Raw genomic sequence first — 19,644 nt, forward strand, 5'->3', positions numbered from 1 at the left:
TAATTGACTTGAAGGTCACAGTATGGTTCCAGATTGGATGTGCAAATACAGTATTTATATTGGTGAATGCAAATCATGTAAATATTGGAAAATGTGTTACTTTGAAAGGCAGTCAATCTATGTAATTGTATTAGAAATCCTGCTAAATGTTTTTAAAACCTAAAGCTATTTCTAGTTAATGAAAACTTGCATTAAACTAGGGTCTTCCAAACATGATTGGAAGTCAGTGAAATAAGATGGGAGTTTAGAATATCCAAACTTTTACCTTGTGTAATGAAAATGTACTTTGTGTATTTTCAACAGACAATGAGTCTCAATAAAAGACTATCCATGTTTTCTTTGAAGTTTTCTCAACAGAAAGTACTTGAGATAAGTATAATATTCCTAATCTCCTTTGCCCCCATTAAAAAATGGAATTTATATCATTTAAGCCCTGTCAAACATGTCTCGCCATTTATATTTTGTGTTTCAGCTTTGATACCCCATTAAATTCCATGCTTTCGTGCCTCTGCACCTGTCCGGCAGTTAAGTCTTTCAATTAAATATTCTAGACATTAACTCAGACTATGCAAAATGATGAATGGAGTTCCATTTATCTTAATGCTATTATCAAAGCTCTTAACCTGACAAGTCCTACATTTACCATGAAACTGGGCTACAAAAGAACCAAAGCGGGGAACATGACATAAAAGGCATCACTTTATGTTTTCTCTAACCTAATTCAAACGTTCATTGCCCCAATGCTGTGACTGAATATTTATGAAGTTTATAAAGATGTTGACAACTGAAATGATTGATAGTGGATTTTAAAAATGTAAAAAAAAAAAAAGATTAAAAAAAACATTGTAGAAGATTTGCTATAAAAAAGAACGTTTAAATATTTATTTGGTAATTTGCATGTTAATTTTTTTATTTTTTTATTTTTTATTATTAAAACATTCCAATTACAATAATAATAATAAAAAAATGTTTAACTTTAAACATTACAATAATTACTATGGATAATGCTGTTAGATAGAAATGCGTTATAAATATATGATAAATAGAAAAGTACATCGAAGATACTGAGTTATCTGTTGTTAAAAGCTACTGTCTTAAAAAAAGAGCTTTTAGAAGTATTTAAAAACTATACATTTTGCATATAAATAATTGTAAGTATTTAATCATATAACAATACCATTTAATCAAAACCAATAGCTGTATTAAAAAAATAAAGAAGAAAACTGAAATGATGCTTAATAAAAAAAAAAAGGAAAGGACTATTACAAAAAAGCACCCAGAAATATGTTAAGTACATTAACAAAAACCTTTTACAATTACATTGGAGAGACATGTTGCTTTGTTATGCGAGCTGGAAAATCTCTGATCTTATTCCCGATTTGGGCTAATTTTTATGCAGACAAGATGGTTCCCAGCACCATAAGCAAAAAGATTGTTTTTCTGCAGAAGCCTAGCCAAACCTATGAAATGCTGGGGATCTGTTATGCATTCTTGATTTACATTTTTCTGGAATTGTTTAAAAAAAAAACTATGTGGGTGATTCACTAAGCTCCGATTATTTGCGCTGAAATGGGAAAAATTAGCTCGGGCGCAAAAGGGTGAAGCCAAATGCGCTATTCACTAAGGCTGCTCGGCGCGTTTTCGCCCTGCCTTGCCAAAAAGGGCCATATCGCGCGAGCACCTTCTTTCCCCCCTGCTATCGTGCTTAAAGTTATTTAGCACGATAACTGTTATAAACAAAGCAGCCTGTAAGAACTGCATGGAGACGCTGCGTCTCAATGCACGGCTCTTACAGGCGATCGTGCTGTACAAATATTATTTTTAATCATAGTGTAAATGAGCAGGGGGTCTCCTGAGCTGAACCGCATTGGTTTCAGCCTCGGGGACCCCCTACTTCAGGAGATACAGGCCCCGTTATGGGGTGCTGGTATCCCCTGCAGAATTTAAATGTCCCGGTCATGTGACGCGGGAGCTTTAAAAATGCAGGGGATACCGGCACCCCATAACGGGGCCTGTATCTCCTGAAGTAGGGGGTCCCCGAGGCTGAAACCAATGCGGTTTAGCTCAGGAGACCCCCTGCACATCTACATTATTATTAAAACACCAATACCAATAAATAATAATTAATTACCGTAGCGGATAGCCGCTATTTATTATTTATTTATTTATAAAATATTTTACCAGGAAGTAAACATGCTATTATGCCTTAACCCCTTCATTACCTTAGCGGATAGCCGCTAAGGTAATGAAGCTGCATTAATGTAAATTGTATTAATAGTGTGCGGGAGCAGGGGGTCCCCTGAGCTGAACAGCTTTGATTTCTGGCTCAAAGACCCCCTGCTTCCCGAGTTACAGGCCTTGGTATGGGGCATCGGATGCCAGTGTCGCCGCCATCTTTATAGCGTCCAAGACGCGACGTGGCCTCTATAAAGATGGCGGCGACACTGGCATCCGATGCCCCATACCGGGGCCTGTAACTCGGGAAGCATGGGGTCCTTGAGCCATTAATCAATGCGGTTCAGCTCAGGGGACCCCCTGCTCCCGCACACTATAAATAAAAATACATTAAAGCAGCTTCATTACCTTAGTGGCTATACGCTAAGGCAATGAAGGGGTTAAGGCATAATAGCATTTTTATTGGGGACAATTGCCCCCAATAAACATTTCAATATACAACACACCTCCCCGACCCTTAACACATACACTACAGTAATGGCAAAATTACTATTATCCACATATGGATAATAATGCATTTGCCCATTAAATATACATTAATCACAATAAATAAAATAAATAAATTTTGTAATCATCCTTGTCCGGCACCCATGATGAAGGCCATCCTCATCTTCATCACCACCCATACACCTAGGTGCTGAAAAATATACACAAGAATAAAAAGAGCCAATCTAATGTCCCCTAACCCCTTAGCTATTAACAGTGACAGTCATTAAGGGGTTAACCCACCCTCACTCACCACTCACTCGGGAGACCTAAATACCCCCCTCCACCCCCACCCGTGAGGCCTAACCGCCCTCACCCACTACACACCCGGGAGACCTATCCAGGCTCGGGGAGAATAACCCCTTCCCCCACCCCCACAATCAAAACAATACACAGCCCCACAATAAACATTACTGTATTTAATAAATAATATATAACCAATACAGGCTTAATACCCAGGCCTATGGGAGTCCCCGGTGGCCCTGGCGGGTGTCCGTAGACCTCACAGTGGCCCAGCAAAAGGTTTCAACCAATACAGGAAATATGATGATGAAAAATAATGATGACAAAATGCAAAAGGATGTTCTAATGCATATTGTTAGTGTGAGCAATGGCCATCACTGGGTATCGGGGCAGGGTGGCTTAACCCCTAATTACCTTTGTGGTTATGAACCAATAAGGTGATTAAGGGGTTAAGTGATATCGTAATGTATTTGCTATGTATTTATTTGGCTACGGAGGACAGAGGGCACTTGCTGATGGAGGTGATTGATATTGCTGAGGTTAGTAGAGCTGTATTTATTTTATTAGGCTAGTTAATGTGTTTAATAATGGACAAATAATCTATAATCCATATCTGGATAATAGTTATTTTGCCCATTATCTGTACTGTATGTGTGTTTGGTGGTGGTGGTGGTGGTGGGGGGGGGGGGGGTGATTTCTTTCTTTAAATGTATAGGACAGGTTTATTTTTTTGACATGGGTTGGTTCCTAAGGCCTGCGGGGACCCCTGGGGACCACCTAAGGTCTCCTCGGACTTCCCATGGGTACTAGGCTGCGGACTCATGGGGGACACCTGCTGGGAAGAACCGGTGGCCCCACATCTGCTGTGGGGGCACCACGGACCCGTAGGGACCACCCGAGGGCCCCCAGACCCACATGGGAGCCACCCGAGGACCCTCAGACACCTGTGGGGCTGACTCGGGGACCCCCAGACACCCATCCATGGAGACCCCATTTGGAGCCCACGGTAACCCTCGGAGACCACCTGGAGGCCCATGGTGCCTGACGGGGACCACCCATAGGCCTCCAGACCCTGTTTGAAACCTTTTGCTGGGCCACTGTGAGGTCTACGGACACCCATCAGGGCCACCGGGGACTCCCGTGGGCCTGGGGTATTAACCCTGTATGTCAAAGAATAAATCATGTTGTATGGGGAGGCACAGGGGTGGGTTATATATTATTTATTAAATACAGTAATGTTTATTGTGGGGCTGTGTATTGTTTTGATTGTGGGGTTGGGGAAGGGGTTATTGTCCCCGAGCCTGGGTAGGTCTCCCGGGTGTGTAGTGGGTGAGGGCGGTTAGGCCTCACGGGTGGGGGTAGTGGGGGGTATTTAGGCCTCCCAAGTGAGTGGTGAGTGAGGGCGGGTTAACCCCTTGATGACTGTCGCGGTTAATAACCGCTAAGGTGATTAAGGAGTTAGGAGACATTAGATTGGCTCTTTTTATTCTTGTGTATATTTTTCAGCACCCGAGTGTATGGACGGTGATGAAGATGAGGATGGCCTTCATCGTGGGTGCCGGACAAGGGTGAGTACAAAATGTATTTATTTAGATTAATGTATATTTAATGGGCAAATGCATTATTAAAAACTAAGAAGAAAAAGAAACCTAGTGAGTGAGCACTCAGTCACAGAATGTGTAATATGATTGTATGTTAAAAATCATTTATTGTCATCTAACAAATCTGCGAGACTGACACTGTCTGTTAGTGCAGATATTGGTAAGCAAATTGCCGTGAGTAAGAAAAACATACGGCTCCCTGCACACACGGCAATTTGCTTACCAATATCTGCACTAACAGCTGTTTTTGGGACTGACCGGGTGATCATATCAATCACTGTCAGTCTCGCAGCACAGCAACCTATCTACTCTGAGTTGCTACCTACTGTGACCAGTCGGGTTACTGGCTAAACATTACCATTTACCTTACAACACAGCAGCCTGCTCATATAGGGTTGCTGCTTTGCTGGTAGTGGTCGGGTGATTGGATTTGGCACACCGTTTACCTCACAATATAGCAGTATATGCACATTGGGCTACTGCATCTCCGTGATCGGTTGGGTGTTGTTAATTCTCCACTCACAGCACAGTTGCTCTCTTACATAAAGCTATTGTGCCATTTATACATACAATTGACACTCCTATCTTGTCAGGGATATTACCACTTGCCGTTTGGAAAAGTAAATGTAGGCTTTTATTCAGCCAAAGTTCAGCATCTCAAAATACAGCCTGAGCAAGCAAAAATGCTATACATTCATTATAAGTGTGTTTTGCGGATCCCTTTGTGATTATTACATGTATTAACTACCTCACTACAGTTACCCTATGCAGTAGTTATCCCTATTGATGAAATAGCAGCTATATGCCCCCATACAGAGACACCTCTGCAGGTTCACTATGTTAAACAATTGAGATTACTCACTATCATTTAGGGTATCTTTAGGCCACTTTGATATATTTTAGCCGTCAGTTGTTGGGTCATATTTACCCACATATATCACTGGCCATTAAGGTAGTTATATAGCAGTGAACGATATTAACCCCTATTTCTATCAGGCTGTTATCCACAGCATGAGATTCTGACCTAATGTCAAATCTCCCATATGTTAATCAACAGAGCTTTTACAGCAATGTTATTTTGATTACAGTTACTTTGTTGCTGTTTATTTTATATTTGTTAGATGACAAAAAAGGATTTTTAACATACAATCATATTACACATTCTGTGACTGAGTGCTCACTCACTAGGTTTCTTTTTCTTCTTAGTTTTTGCCATTGCACCCTACCTAGAAAGCACCTCACTCCTACCATTTAGCTGTGCGGGGGCTCCCCTCTGTGTGTGTAGCCAAATGTATTATTATCCATATGTGGATAATAGTAATTTTGCCCATTACTGTAGTGTATGTGTTAGGGGGGAGGGGGTATTTTTTTACAATATTTTTTATTTTTGGGGGGCACACCATTGGTACCGCAGGCCCGCAGACGGCTGCGGGGACCCCCGGATGCCCGTGGGGACCCCCGGACACCCGGGGACCCCCTGGGACCCCTGTAGTCCCGTGGGGATCACCCGGGACCCCCCACGGTTTCAGCCGGGTACATCCGCGGGCCTGTTGCAATAAAGCGCAGTTATCACTGCTTATTGAATCGCACTGCAGCCTTTATCGGGCTTAAAGGGTACTTTGCGCTCTTAAAGCCACTTATTGGAGCTTAGTGAATCACCCCTATGTATTTGTTAGTAGAATTACCGCTGACAATTCCTTTCAAATTACAAACCGCATCATGGATAATGCTGTGGACATACAGAAAACATTGAGTCCTAGGCGAACTGCGGCAAAGCCATAATTGGCTTTGGAAGGTTTCAGGGGTTCTGGCGGTCCAGGGCTAGTTTAAGGGATTAAATAATCCCATTCACAGAGGTTGGTTGGGGGGTGCTTGCAGGGTAACCCTGCTCAGTTACGGTAATGCCTGGTGGTGGTATGTTGGTGAGTGGGCAGGGCTCATTGTGCTTTGAGTACCTGGGGCCCAACTCCCTCTCTATCCACCTTTAAGACACACTTGCTTAAAGAAGCATATGAGTAGCACCGTGGCTAATACTATACATGATACATAAAGTTTGGCCCCCTGCAGACACACTTACCTGAATGCCCTCCTACTGTCTTTGTACGTTCTCCCTGCCAATTAGATTGTAAGCTCTTCGGAGCAGGGACTCCTCTTCTACAATGGCACTTATTCCCATGATCTGTTATTTGTATTATTTGTTATTTATATGATTGTCATGTATATTACTGCAGTGAAGCGCTATGTACATTAATGGCGCTATATAAATAAAAATATACATACATACATACAACTCACGGCTGATGTGGGGTCAGCTGAGTGGCTGGGACTTTGGACGGTCCTGGCTAGCGGGCTATGATTTAAGTGTCATTAGCCTTACCTGTGGGTGGAGCACTCTGGCAGGGTTAGCCCTCCCGCTTTGCTGTATTTGAATAAAAGTTGTGGCCCTTGTACCTCCAGACCTTTGTGTGTGTACTTTATTTGTGGGATGTTTCAGGGAGGGGTTGGGAGGGCAGCATTGCAGGCTCTGAGGTCAAAAAAAATCTCGCCTGTAGCAGAGGGAAGTAAAAGAAATCCAGCTCATGCCTTTTTCATGCCTCTTTAAACACTTTAAATATTGTCTACATTTAGAGAACCTTCCACCCTGCTACCACCGTGTCTTCTGGGCCCCTCATATCTTGTTCTCTTTTCAACAGGCAATACATATATAAGACGGATGTCTTGCTGATAATCAGAGGTAATTTAATTGGTTATTTATGTTCATAATTATAGAACTCTTCAAAAACGGGCCTGTCGTAAGCCCTTAAGGGCTGAAATTAGACCCCCGTGACACCATAACATAGGACGACATGAAAGAGGCCTGTAATCTATATCTGTTCTTTGAGTACATTTTGATATTGACAATTTAAGGGGTAAGCTTGGATAAAGTCTCTGATCCATTTAACCAACTGTATATTAACTACATGTAGCCCTGGTTAGAATTTGGGCTATATGTCTTTCCTCCTACTGGTGTAAGTCCTGCTAAAGGCAGGCTGCCAGTAGTTATCATGGGTTTCCGTCGCTTCAAGCCCTGCCCTGACTGAAATCTCTCGCTCCATTGAGGGGGCATCTCTGGAAGGATTTCACCCTACCCTGATAGCGCTTGCCAGAGATGGAGGCGCTGTATCACCACTAAAAGATGAAGACAAGAACCCCAGAAGCCTGTCCCTGTTGTACCCCATACCATCGCGGGAGACTCAGGCCCTCCTATACCCCAAGGGACATGTAGCCAGCCCTCAGTGCACCCTAGGGGTCCGATCTGCGACCGAGGGGGGGGGGGGGGGGTAGATGGGTTACATTTGGAGGCGAGCTGCTAAGATCCAGAAACAGGACAGCCTTTCAGCGAAGCAGAGCTGGAAGTGTTAGGTACATCTTCCATGCAAGTGCTGTAGAAAGTAGGGCGCAATTGCACATCAGGGGTAGTCAGGAGAGTATGTCCTCTCGCACAGCACGCCCTGGGTGCCCTAAGAGGGTGTTGTAAGAAGGGTGTGTGGCTATAGCTGTCCTAGTCCCTTGAGGCAGATAGTGTATGGCAACTGGGGGGGTTAGCCTGTTAACTAGTCCAGGGACCATGGCCCAGTTTCTGCACTATGTGTGGCCAAAAGTAGAAGTCGCCCGTACTTAGGGAGATGCCTGGTACACTAGCAAGCACCCACATAACACACACCACAGAGTACTTGCAGGAACCGTCAGCGAGTGCAGTGTACCAAGAAAGAGTTCTGCCTAGCCTGGGGTATGCCATACATCATATCAGTGGGTAAAGCATTCAGAAAGCATGCAGAGAGCATCAGAGAGTATCAGTGAGAACAGTCAGTGTCTAGGAACGAGTTACACACTAGACACTGAGAATAGCGACAGTTTACATTTGGAGGGCTCACTAAAGATGGCGGCCGCCAATACATGTGCTCTGCGGAGCATGAAGGAGTTAAAAATGGTGACAGCAGCGTCATACACGGCCCAGCAGCTAGCAGCCGTCCCAAAATGGTGACTCCCGCCAAGCCTGGATTGTGCACGTGCGGCGTGCAAGCAAGCTGCAAGAGAAATGTGGCGAGAGATGTGCAGGGGTTTGGCGCCAAACCTAGATCCCCTGCAGAAGGATCGGAGCGGCGTAAAAGCCGAAAGCCCACCCACTTGTGCAGTGACTGCCCGACAGAAGAAGCCACATCACGCAGAGCGAGAGAGTGCCCCTCCTCTTGTTTCCACAAGAGGGAGGGTGCACTGCATGAGCCAATCAGAGTTGTCCTCTCCGGAGAAAGGAGGGACAGGAAGTGAGAGCGAGGAAATTCACTTTTGCCTAACCATTGAAGAGCAACGAGCTAAAGAACTGAACTGTTCTACCCCTGTGTCAAAGATGTCTGAGCTAAGCATGACCACCTTCCAGTTTCCAGGAGGCATCCCTGTGGTGGAGATTGATGGCCAAGAGTTTCTCCGGTGCCTGTGCGTACACTGCAGGATACCCGGACCGGCCCCAAGCACGACAGCACGATGCCCTCAATGTGGCACGTTCTACCTATGGCCTACAGAGCCATGGCCTATGTTAAAGACGCCACGAAGTGCCTCGTCAGGAACCCTAACTGAGATGGCGGAAGCGGCGGAAGAGGCTGCCCTAGTTCCCTGTATCACCGCTGAGGTGGGAACCAAGGCCCAGCCAACTACAGAGCTGAGAGATGTGCCGGCGTAGAAGAGCGCGACCGCAGTGGAGGTACCAGAGCGGCCCGTTTCGTACTCATACCCACTGGCGGTGCGGCAAAAGACCCAGGTGACTCCCTAGCGGAGGAACCGGCAAAGGCGTCTTCAGAGGAAGAAGATGGTGTATCATCGGTGGCGATGCGCCTACCAGCGAACCACCCCAGTTGTAACAAAGATGGCGGTCCACTTACCAAAGAGCGGGAGCAGACGAGTCCGGACACCCCCGACGGCGAGCGCTGGTGCGGTCTGAGGCCCGTAGAAGTCCCACGGCCGTGGTGACTCCCAGTGCGGCGGAGACGGGATCCGAGACAGCTCCGGAGGAACCAAAGATCACCAGCCGGCAGCGGAGCGGTAAGGAGACACCCCCACCCTTGCTCCCGCCAGGCGAAGACGGAACCTGCAGAGGGCGCGAGAGAGAGGCTTGCGGCCTACCGGCCCATCTGCGAACCGGATGACCCACCACCGCCCCTTCCGGTCCTCGACGCACTTCCGGTGCGAGACCACGGAGCGGATGGAGATTCCGCGGGCACCAGTGATGACGTCACTTCTGGGTCCGACTGGAAAAGAGGCCCGGGAGCATTGTTCTCCCCACGGAGAGCAGCCATGGCAGCTGCACTTGCCACAGTGAAGGCCCAAGGCGTTTACAGAGGAGCACGAAGCGCGCCGGAGAGGGCAAGTCGAAAGATGCCGACTGGTCACGGCATTGCCCGACTGATAGACACTTTACCGGACATTGCCGATGCCCCAGTCCCAACCCCTAGCGCCATTGCCCCGGCCACTGCCCCTGCCGCGTCACGAGTTGAGACACCGGGCCCTAGCGGGGATAAGCTAACTAAGAATCCCAAGTACTCTACAGATTGGAGGGATTGGGAGCTCAGTGACGAAGTGTCTGATGGGGAGATACCGTATGATTGTGTGATTCATGTACCTAATATAAACCATATAAAATGTCCTCTAATGTTTAATGCATAGCAAAGTTTGAGAATATATCAAGACTACTACTACAACTACTTTCAAATTTAGCAAAACACTTGAAAACTTTCTAATTCAACAGGAGAGAGAGAGAGACACCATCTGTACTTCTATTGTTATACTGTATCTAGGCAGAAGAGAGACACAATTTAAATGAGAGAGACACAATTTAAACTTTATATGAGATAATATTAGGTACCGTCATTTGCACATGATTTCCAGTGGGTCGATATTTTGTATTTGGAGGTGGTATATTATATGCATAATTTATATTTATGTGTACATTTTTAATGTGTCATTTGTTTACGTGGAGTGATTCATCAAATTGTGTTTTGCTATGTAAGGATCAGCAGTGCTAATTCTTTAAGGACGTTCTGGTGCTCCTTGCCTTTCGGAGCTCAAATGTTGTTGCTATATATATACAATTATGGAAACCTGCAATACTGTAAAAATCATGCTTTGCATATGCCATTGTAACCCAATCAAATTGTATAAAAAGTGTGCAGCTGTTTTAGCATTGTTGCAAAAACAATAATACAAAAAAAAACTCAAAAGAAAGAAGAACTGTATAAATTCATCTAAAACTTAGTATTGGGTGAGGGCCAAGAAATGGATGTAGCGTGAATTCTTTCTTCAAATTAGAATGTGAGAAAAAAAGCGTACTGGAGCATCAGAGGAGGCTCAACATGATCATACAGTAGATCTGCTACCAAGAACTGAATTCTGTTGTCAAGCATATAGACTTCCAACTTAATGGTCTGAAAGAATCTAGGAGAGTTCATGGAGGTATGCAAAATGGTGCTGGTGGAGTTGCCTTTTGTGACTACATTTACAATGCCATTGTTAATAAAGTTCTTCTTAAATAAAGTTCTTCCTCGAACCACTACTATTTGTGTCAGATCCTCATATTTGTTCCTTGATTTGCATCCACAAGGTGGGGCTAGATTATGTCAACATTATTAGCTTATTTTAGTAAAATAGTCTATTAGGATTAATGTACCACCTTAAAGATAAACTATTACAGATTTTCTTAAATATTTTCTTTTGCACAAAAATATGTCCCTACATATACAATTGTAATGTTTCTTCCCATCTTTTAAGAGCAGTGCCAATATTTTGTATTGATACAGCTATTTATTTGAATTTTATTCCTCACTATTGTAGTGTTAGGATATGTTGGAAATCTGTTTTTCAATTTTCAATTAGTGACTTGTGCTACTCTTATTTTGATCAATTAAAAGGTATCAAATATTGTAAAAAAAAATAACAATTGTGTTTGAAATGGATCATTCTCATTTAATGTAAAGAAACGCATGTATGTATTTACATAGTGTCATACATAGTCACCAGTACAACCAGGGCCCAAAGCAGTTTCCTAACAGGGCGGGGGATTTCCCAGAGCAGGGAGAAAGCAGGGAAGTTGCTAGGGGACTGAATAGTTTCCTCCATCCTGATTGGCTGCTGCTAGGTAATGCAGCCAATCAGGATTAGCTCTCAGGAGCCTGGGGGCAGTGCCAAGCAGAGGAGGAAGCTACATAAGTCCTGTGTGTCTTTGTGTTTTTTCTGTCCTGTCCTGATGTGTGTATCTGTGTATCTGTTCTGGTGTGTCAGTAGGGGGGAAACAGTGTCTTTGTCAGAAGGGGGGGGGAGAGTGTCCATGTCAGTGGGGGGAGAGAGAGTGTCAGTGGGGGGAGAGAGCTTCAGGGAGAGATCAGGGAGAGATAGTCAGTGTCAGTGGGGTGAGAGAGAGGTTTCAGTGAGAAAGAAAAAATCCCAAATTGAATTAGTTGGGGGAGGGGGTTGGTGGGTGTGCAGGGTGGAAGGTTTTGCCTTGGGCGCCGAATTCCCTTGCACCGGCCCTGAGTACGACATGGAATAGTTATCATAGTAGTGGGAAATTATATTTGTTAATATTCTAGTTGACCTTGGACTTCGTGTGAGTGTTGTGCTTTATTGCAAACTTACAGGTTGCACAGTAACACAGCCATCAGGGACTGGTAAGCTGCCAAGGTTTTAGGCTTAACCATTTCTGGTTAGTACTGGAATGAGAGAGCTCAGTTTTTGTTTATTATTTGGGACTGTTTGATATTAAGTGCTGATGACATGCTTTTACCCGCATGGGCAATGTGCTGAATTTGCAACGTAACCCTAAAGGGGTCGAGGATAGAATGAAAGATGTTGGGCTTAGAGGGAAGCATATAGTTTTACAGTGCAGGGATACACTTGGGTCTACAGTCCAAGCATTGATGGAGGAGGAAAGGCAGAAGTACAGTAGGTGGCAGTTAAAGGCTATGTCATCTCATCTCAGTTAAAAGGAGGCAGGTGGTGACCACTCAAATACACAAGTGACTGCTAATGGAGCAGAACCATCACTAGTGCATAGTAAACTTAAGGGTATTCCTAAAAGTAATATTGCATGCAGTTATGCTTCTACCTCGAGGTACTTCACCATCAAGCCAAGGCATTGAGAAAGAGTGTGATTGTGGTGGCAGTGTTGTTACTAGTAGCTGAAGTAGTTCTCTCTCTGACAAGTTGTCACATTGTGACTTTGTGTGTGTACAAACAGCCAGGGTGCAGAGATAGCTAACATGTGAATAACACAACTTATGTCTTTCCCTACTCGGTCCCTGTAAATTACTGTGTCCCATGACCCATCTGGCGCTCACATGAATGCTCCGTCACTGATGATGGAACGTAAGAGGAGTTCTCCTCTTCTGGTCCTCTTCCTGTGACATTGTGTTCTGTGCTCCACAGGAGCGACTTCTTCTAAGGTTTTAAACCTGAACTTCTTTACTTTACAACATGTCCACAAAAATCGGCATTTTGCTCTTCTTCATTTAGAACAGGTCAAAGATGCATTGGTAATGAATTTTCTGCATATCAAGAGGGTATATATGACCTATGCAAAATGTTAAACTAAATCTCTATAAGAAGAGACATGGTCATGTTTTTAATCTGGCCTCTAATATAAGGAAAATCTTTTTTTTCCAGAATTCAGGGATAGAAGTTCATAATGTATCTTTATTAATCTCTTTAGGAGGATTTGAGTATATCAAGTTTGGTAATTTTAGAAATGTTTTGTGAGGAAACAAAAGGAGAGAGAATCTGCTAGGATTTACATAATTTTGTCAGTGAATTAACATAGTGCCTGATTTGGAAATAGGCAAATATTATTAAGTATATTGAATGTATCTTTTAATTGTTGGAAATACTTCATACAATCTCCATGTGAGTTCCAGAGAATATTTCAATCATTGAATTATTTTACATTCCCATAAAAAAGGAGCTTTAACATTGCTAGATGCAAAATCAGGGTTACTATGAATAGTCAAATAATGCAATATATTTGGATGTCATTTGAACTTACATGAGTACATTGACAAGTTTTGATGGTATCATATGCCAAAATATATTTTTAAATATTTTTGTCAAATGAAGTAGCAGAGTATTACAGCACTAGATCATTCTCCAAAGCAATACTAGAAAACATCTGAAGAGTGAAAATCCAGTCTCAGGCATATTTAACAAGGCATGTCAGATTAAACATGTTCACATCTGGGAAATTGATCTCCCCTGCATCACTTAAAAAGTGAAGTCTGTTAAGAGAAAATCAGTTTTTTTTTTTTTTTTTTTTTCAAGATGGATAAAATTATTAAAGCTCCTATTTATTAGAGCAATGTCAGTATTTTAGTAACATCAGTTAAGGATGTATACTTTTTGGGAAAATGCAAATTTTAATTAGAGCTGTATGGTCCATTTAAGATATAGATAAATTAATCCAGTCTTGTAACTCGTTTAAATTCTCAAACCTTTGAGGTACCACATTTACCAGGTATCAGCTGTTTGAAAGGGAAATTATGTCAGACCAGGAACTGCAGATTCGCCGGTTAACCATAAATCCTCTGATTTAGAGGAGTTCATTTTATAACTAGAGAAGGTTTGACATCTATTTATTTTCTAATGTGACCCTTTCAGGCTTCGAGAGGGCCCCCTCAGTAAGCCCAGTAGTTAGAGAGCTATATAGAGCAGTTATAGGAACAGTTGGGGAACAGCTATAGCTAGTGGATGTAGGAGTAGATACTGTAGAGGAGAGATTAGTTGGTACAATAAAATGTATCACAGTTTGCATCTGTAAGTGACGCTGGTTTTCATTTTCTTTCTTGTAGCGATCTGTGGATGACGTTAACCTCTGTGCCCAAGAGAGCAACATCATATGAAATAACTCAAATAACACGTTTCATATTAAACCATATTAGACTCATAGAGGCCTATTCTAGTAGCTTCGCTAAGTAACTTATTGAGAATTTTGGGCACTTCTCAAACGAATTTGCATGTGTAGCTATTCAAAAAGCTTTGATAACATGCCAAACTCGCTCGAGACGTGCTTCTTCCTAATCGGTGACGCTCCCGCACAGACAAATCGTGCAAGAGCTCAAAAAATACTCAAACTGGCATTTCTTGTGAAAACGAGCTATTCTAGTACCTCCGAGATGCACATCGCGGCTGCAACTCGCAAGCAACTCACAGGTTCTGATGTCGGCACAAGGATGGCAAGATGGGATCCGCGATGTGAACAAATAATTTTTTTTGAATGCATCAGATTGAAGCCGGGAGTCTTCAGAGTTTACGTGCATTAATACCAGCTCCGTAGACCCCCTGCTTACATCCTACATGTATGCATTAAAAATACATTTACAGCTTCATTACATTAGCGGCTACTGCAAAGGTAATGAAAGGGTTACATACCAGTGCCCGGTTTATTGGGGGTAGAGCGGGTGGGTGAAGGTGGTATTTGGCCTGTCATTAGTGTTGTGGTTGTAGTTAACACCTTCATTACCTTAGCGGTTACTACTGCTAAGGTAATGAAGAGGTTACCCCTCCCACTACCCACCCGGTAGGCATAAACACCCAACACAGGTCAAATACCACCTTCACCCAACCCCTCTACCACCAATCTATATCTATATAACTGAAAACATTGTATGTTTGCTGTGCTCCTGGCCAATCTGATTGGTCCCTCGGCCCGCCCGCCCTCGCACGGCTCTCATTGGCCTGCGTGCTTTACTGACCACACTTACCCCACTGGCACACTCGGCCCACCAGACAGACCGGCTCCCCCCCCCCCACTCCCTCGCTCCCACTCGCTCCCTCCCCCCCCCGCTCCCAACGTGGGAATAGACCGGAAGAGCCAGTGATCCTCACGCCGGAGCTACCGTCCCTAGCAGAGCCGCAAAAGGAGGGGGGGAGATCCTCCGGGGAGCTCCCCCACGTGGAACTCCAACTTTGGACTGGCCAGCAGCATCTCTTCCCGGCAGAACTACGGTGGGAAAAGTGTACACACACAAGTCCCCCCCCTCCCAACTCACCCACACTTCCAGCTCTCCCCTATATAAACCTGCCCCCCCATACCACTACCTCCCCCCCTCCTTTACATCTCCCATCATAGCCTCCCAAATCTACCAGAGTCACTGCCTCCCTCCCACCCACTGCCTCCCCCCACTCACTGCCTCCCTCCCACTCACTCACTGCCTCCCTCCCACCCACTCACTGCCTCCCTCCCACCCTCCCACTGCCTCACTCTCACCCACTCACTGCCTCCCTCCCATCCACAGATGTGGATAATAGCATATTTGCCCATTAAAACTAAAATATTATCTAGTCAGGATAAAGTAGATTAAAGTTGTACTTACCTCTGCCAGGATGAAGGCCACCCTTGTCCTCATCACTGTCCATCCTCGTCCTCCTCTACAGTGAGAAAGATTATTCAAAAGTGGAAAACATTCAAGACAGTTGCCAATCTTCCCAGGAGTGGACGTCCCAGCAAATTCACCCAAAGTCAGACCGTGCAATGCTCAAAGAAATTGCAAAAAAAACAAGAGTTACATCTCAGATTCTACAGGCCTCAGTTAGCATGTTAAATGTTAAAGTTCATGACAGTACAATTAGAAAAAGACTGAACAAGTATGGTTTGTTTGGAAGGGTTGCCAGGAGAAAGCCTCTTCTCTCTAAAAAGAACATGGCAGCACGTCTTTGGTTTGAAAATTTGCATCTGAACAAACCACAAGACTTCTGGAACAATGTCCTTTGGACAGACGAGACCAAAGTGGAGATGTTTGGCCATAATGCACAGCATATCAGCACAAACACCTCATACCAACTGTCAAGAATGGTGGTGGAGGGGTGATGATTTGGGCTTGTTTTGCAGCCAAAGGACCTGGGAACCTTGCAGTCATTGAGTCGACCATGAACTCTTCTGTATACCAAAGTATTCTAGAGTCAAATGTGAGGCCATCTGTCCGACAGCTAAAGCTTGGGCAAAATTGGGTCATGCAACAGGACAATGATCCAAGCACACAAGCAAATCTACAACAGAATGGCTGAAAAAGAAAAGAATCAAGGTGTTGCAATGGCCAAGTCAAAGTCCAGATTTCAACCCGATTGAAATGCTGTGACTGGACCTTAAGAGAGCTGTGCATAAACAAATGCCCATAAACCTCAATGAACTGAAGCAACGTTGTAAAGAAGAGTGGGCCAAAATTCTTCCACAACGATGTGAGAGACTGATAAAGTCATACAGAAAATGATTACTTCAAGTTATTGCTGCTAAAGGTGGTTCTACAAGCTATTGAATCATAAGGTGTACTTAGTTTTTCACATATGGCTTCTCCATTTTGGCTTTATTTTTGTTAAACAAATCATGACACGGTATAATATATCATGTGTTGTTGTTCATCTGAGGTTGTATTTACCTAATTTTAAGACCTGCTAAGGAACAGATGATTGTTATTATGTCTTGATATGTAAAACCCTAGAATTCAAAAAGGGTGTACAGGCATGCCTCGCATTAACGTACGCAATGGGACCGGAGCATGTATGTAAAGTGAAAATGTACTTAAAGTGAAGCACTACCTTTTTCCCACTTATCGATGCATGTACTGTACTGCAATCATCATATACGTGCATAACTGATGTAAATAACGCATTTATAACAGGCTTTATAGTCTCCCCGCTTGCGCACAGCTTCGGTACAGGTAGGGAGCCGGTATTGCTGTATTGCCGGCGCATGCGTCAGCTGCCGTTTGCCTATTGGGCGATATGTCCTTACTCGCGAGTGTACTTAAAGTGAGTGTCCTTAAACCAGGGTATGCCTGTACTTTCTTTTCACACCACTGTAAGTGGAAAATGTTTTCCTATTTAACTTTCACTATTTTTATGGGAAATATGTTGCTTATTTTGAATGCTACTCATTAATGTACACAATGGTTACCCGCATATTTTGGGATTAATTTTGCGATTCATTTGTTCTGCAGCGTTAATTGTAAATATCGATCTTTCAGTTTTTATGAACCTAATAATAATGTTCCTCCATATTTCATGCAGCCTGTCAATCATTGGGGACATGTTTGGTGAGGCTGATAAGGGGGTCTCATACCATGAAGCTTCCGATGAGTCACCTGGTTGATCAAGAGTAGAACAAGGTCAGTTAATGTTGCCAGACATTTTTATGTAAATGTGGTTAGCTCTGCCTGAGATAATACATGAAAATGCATTCAATTGTTTTTTTCACAAATAAAGGGGTCATTACAATGTTAGAGAAGTTAATTTGAAGAACAAATGAGGGACTCCTCCAGCTTCCATTTAGGGAAAGATCACTCAGGAGCCACCAAGACCACTAAATACACGAGCTATGGCCTATACACCATACAGACATATGTAGCCTCAATAAATCAAATGTTTATAGAAACTATAAAAGGAAAGCCTAGAGAGAGAGAGAGAGAGAGAGAGAGAGAGAGAGTGGGGTGAGAGAGAGGGCAAAGAGAGAGAGAGAGAGAATAGAGAGAAAGTAGGGGAGAGAGGAAAGAGAGAGAGAGAGAGTGGGGAGAGAGAGAGAGAGAGGAAGAGGCAGAGAGACACGGAAGAGTGAGAGAAGAGATGGAGGAGAGCAGCGTGTCGTGATTTCTCTGTTGTTGAATGAATATTGTTCATTAATGTTTTGATGTTGGTGTGCTATTCATGCAAAGGAGACAGTGGTATAACGAGAGATTAAAGCTGATATATAGGCAGGAACAGATAGGTGAAGAACATTACAGTTAAGGAGAACTTTGTGGGTGATCCAAAACGTGATGGGAACAGGAAGGAGTGAATTGTTACACCTAGGCAACGTGCTTTGGCGACAAGATAGATAGTTCTGTTTACTGTGACTGAAACATGGGATATTAGCCCAGGTTTAGTGGGAAATATGAGGGCTCAGTTTTAGATATATTAAATTTAAGGCTGTGGAGTGTCATCCATAAGGATATAAGAGACTTGTGATTGAATTGCAGGTGTGAGGTTAAGGGTGGATAGCTCTCCCTCCCCCTCCCCCTTTAAACTCAAGGAAAAAATTGTCTATTGCCTTTTTAGGTAACTTGAGGTTATTTGCCCTGATTTAACGGAACTTAGTGCATTTGGCCCATAGAGCTGTTTTTGCATAAAGGATTTAATATAATGGGAAAAAATGACCCTAGAAAGAAATTGGAACCTGTACAACTTTATAACCCTGGAAGCATATCACGCAGTCTGTTTTGGGCGAATGTTATAGATAGTAAAGACTAAACTCAATTTCTTGAGAATAATTAACTGCCAGAACAGGGAACTTCGAATCCACAGGAAACAAGTTTAATCATTTTTGCCAGATTTGCTTTATTCCTTATTTCTTTTATTGTTTTGTCTGTTTTATTAGTAAAGGTTTATAGTCTTTTGCCTTCTGTTTCTCAAGACCACGACTAGTAAATTTATATCACCATTTTGTGCCAAAAGAAGCAGTCCCTGTGGCCTTTTGAATTTTTCCCCCCACTAGTTTTAAGAAACAGAAATGCGTTGCTTCATCGCGGCCATTGTAGTATTTGGTTTTGTATGTTGCTTATTATTTTTGATGTAAGTACAAACCTTCATGCCAGATTTGTTCCTCAGTTGTGTTTACTCAAGGTTTATTATTAATGTTTCATTTAGCAGTTCCAGCTTGGACTGAGATCTCAAGAAGAAAATGTCATACTTGAAAGACAGGCCATCTAAAGTATTTTAGAATGAGGAGGTCTCATCAATGTATTTTGTTTCTGTATGTACTATGTATTATAGAAATGTATCACATACTGTAATATTTCTGTTGTCAATATCACTTTTATGCAGATATGTAGTTGCATCCACAATGTGTTATATCAAATATAAAGATACTTCTGTCATAAATATTTTCATTAACATTTAACAACATAAAATGTATGAACTTGAATATTTTACATTCTTACAAGACTGAATCATATATATATATATATATATATATATATATGTATATATATTGTCTATACTGCTGTGACACACTTTATTCGAGCAAATTACCAGTTTT

This window comes from Ascaphus truei, chromosome 3 (assembly GCF_040206685.1).
Source record: "Ascaphus truei isolate aAscTru1 chromosome 3, aAscTru1.hap1, whole genome shotgun sequence".
Taxonomy (NCBI): Eukaryota; Metazoa; Chordata; class Amphibia; order Anura; family Ascaphidae; genus Ascaphus; species Ascaphus truei.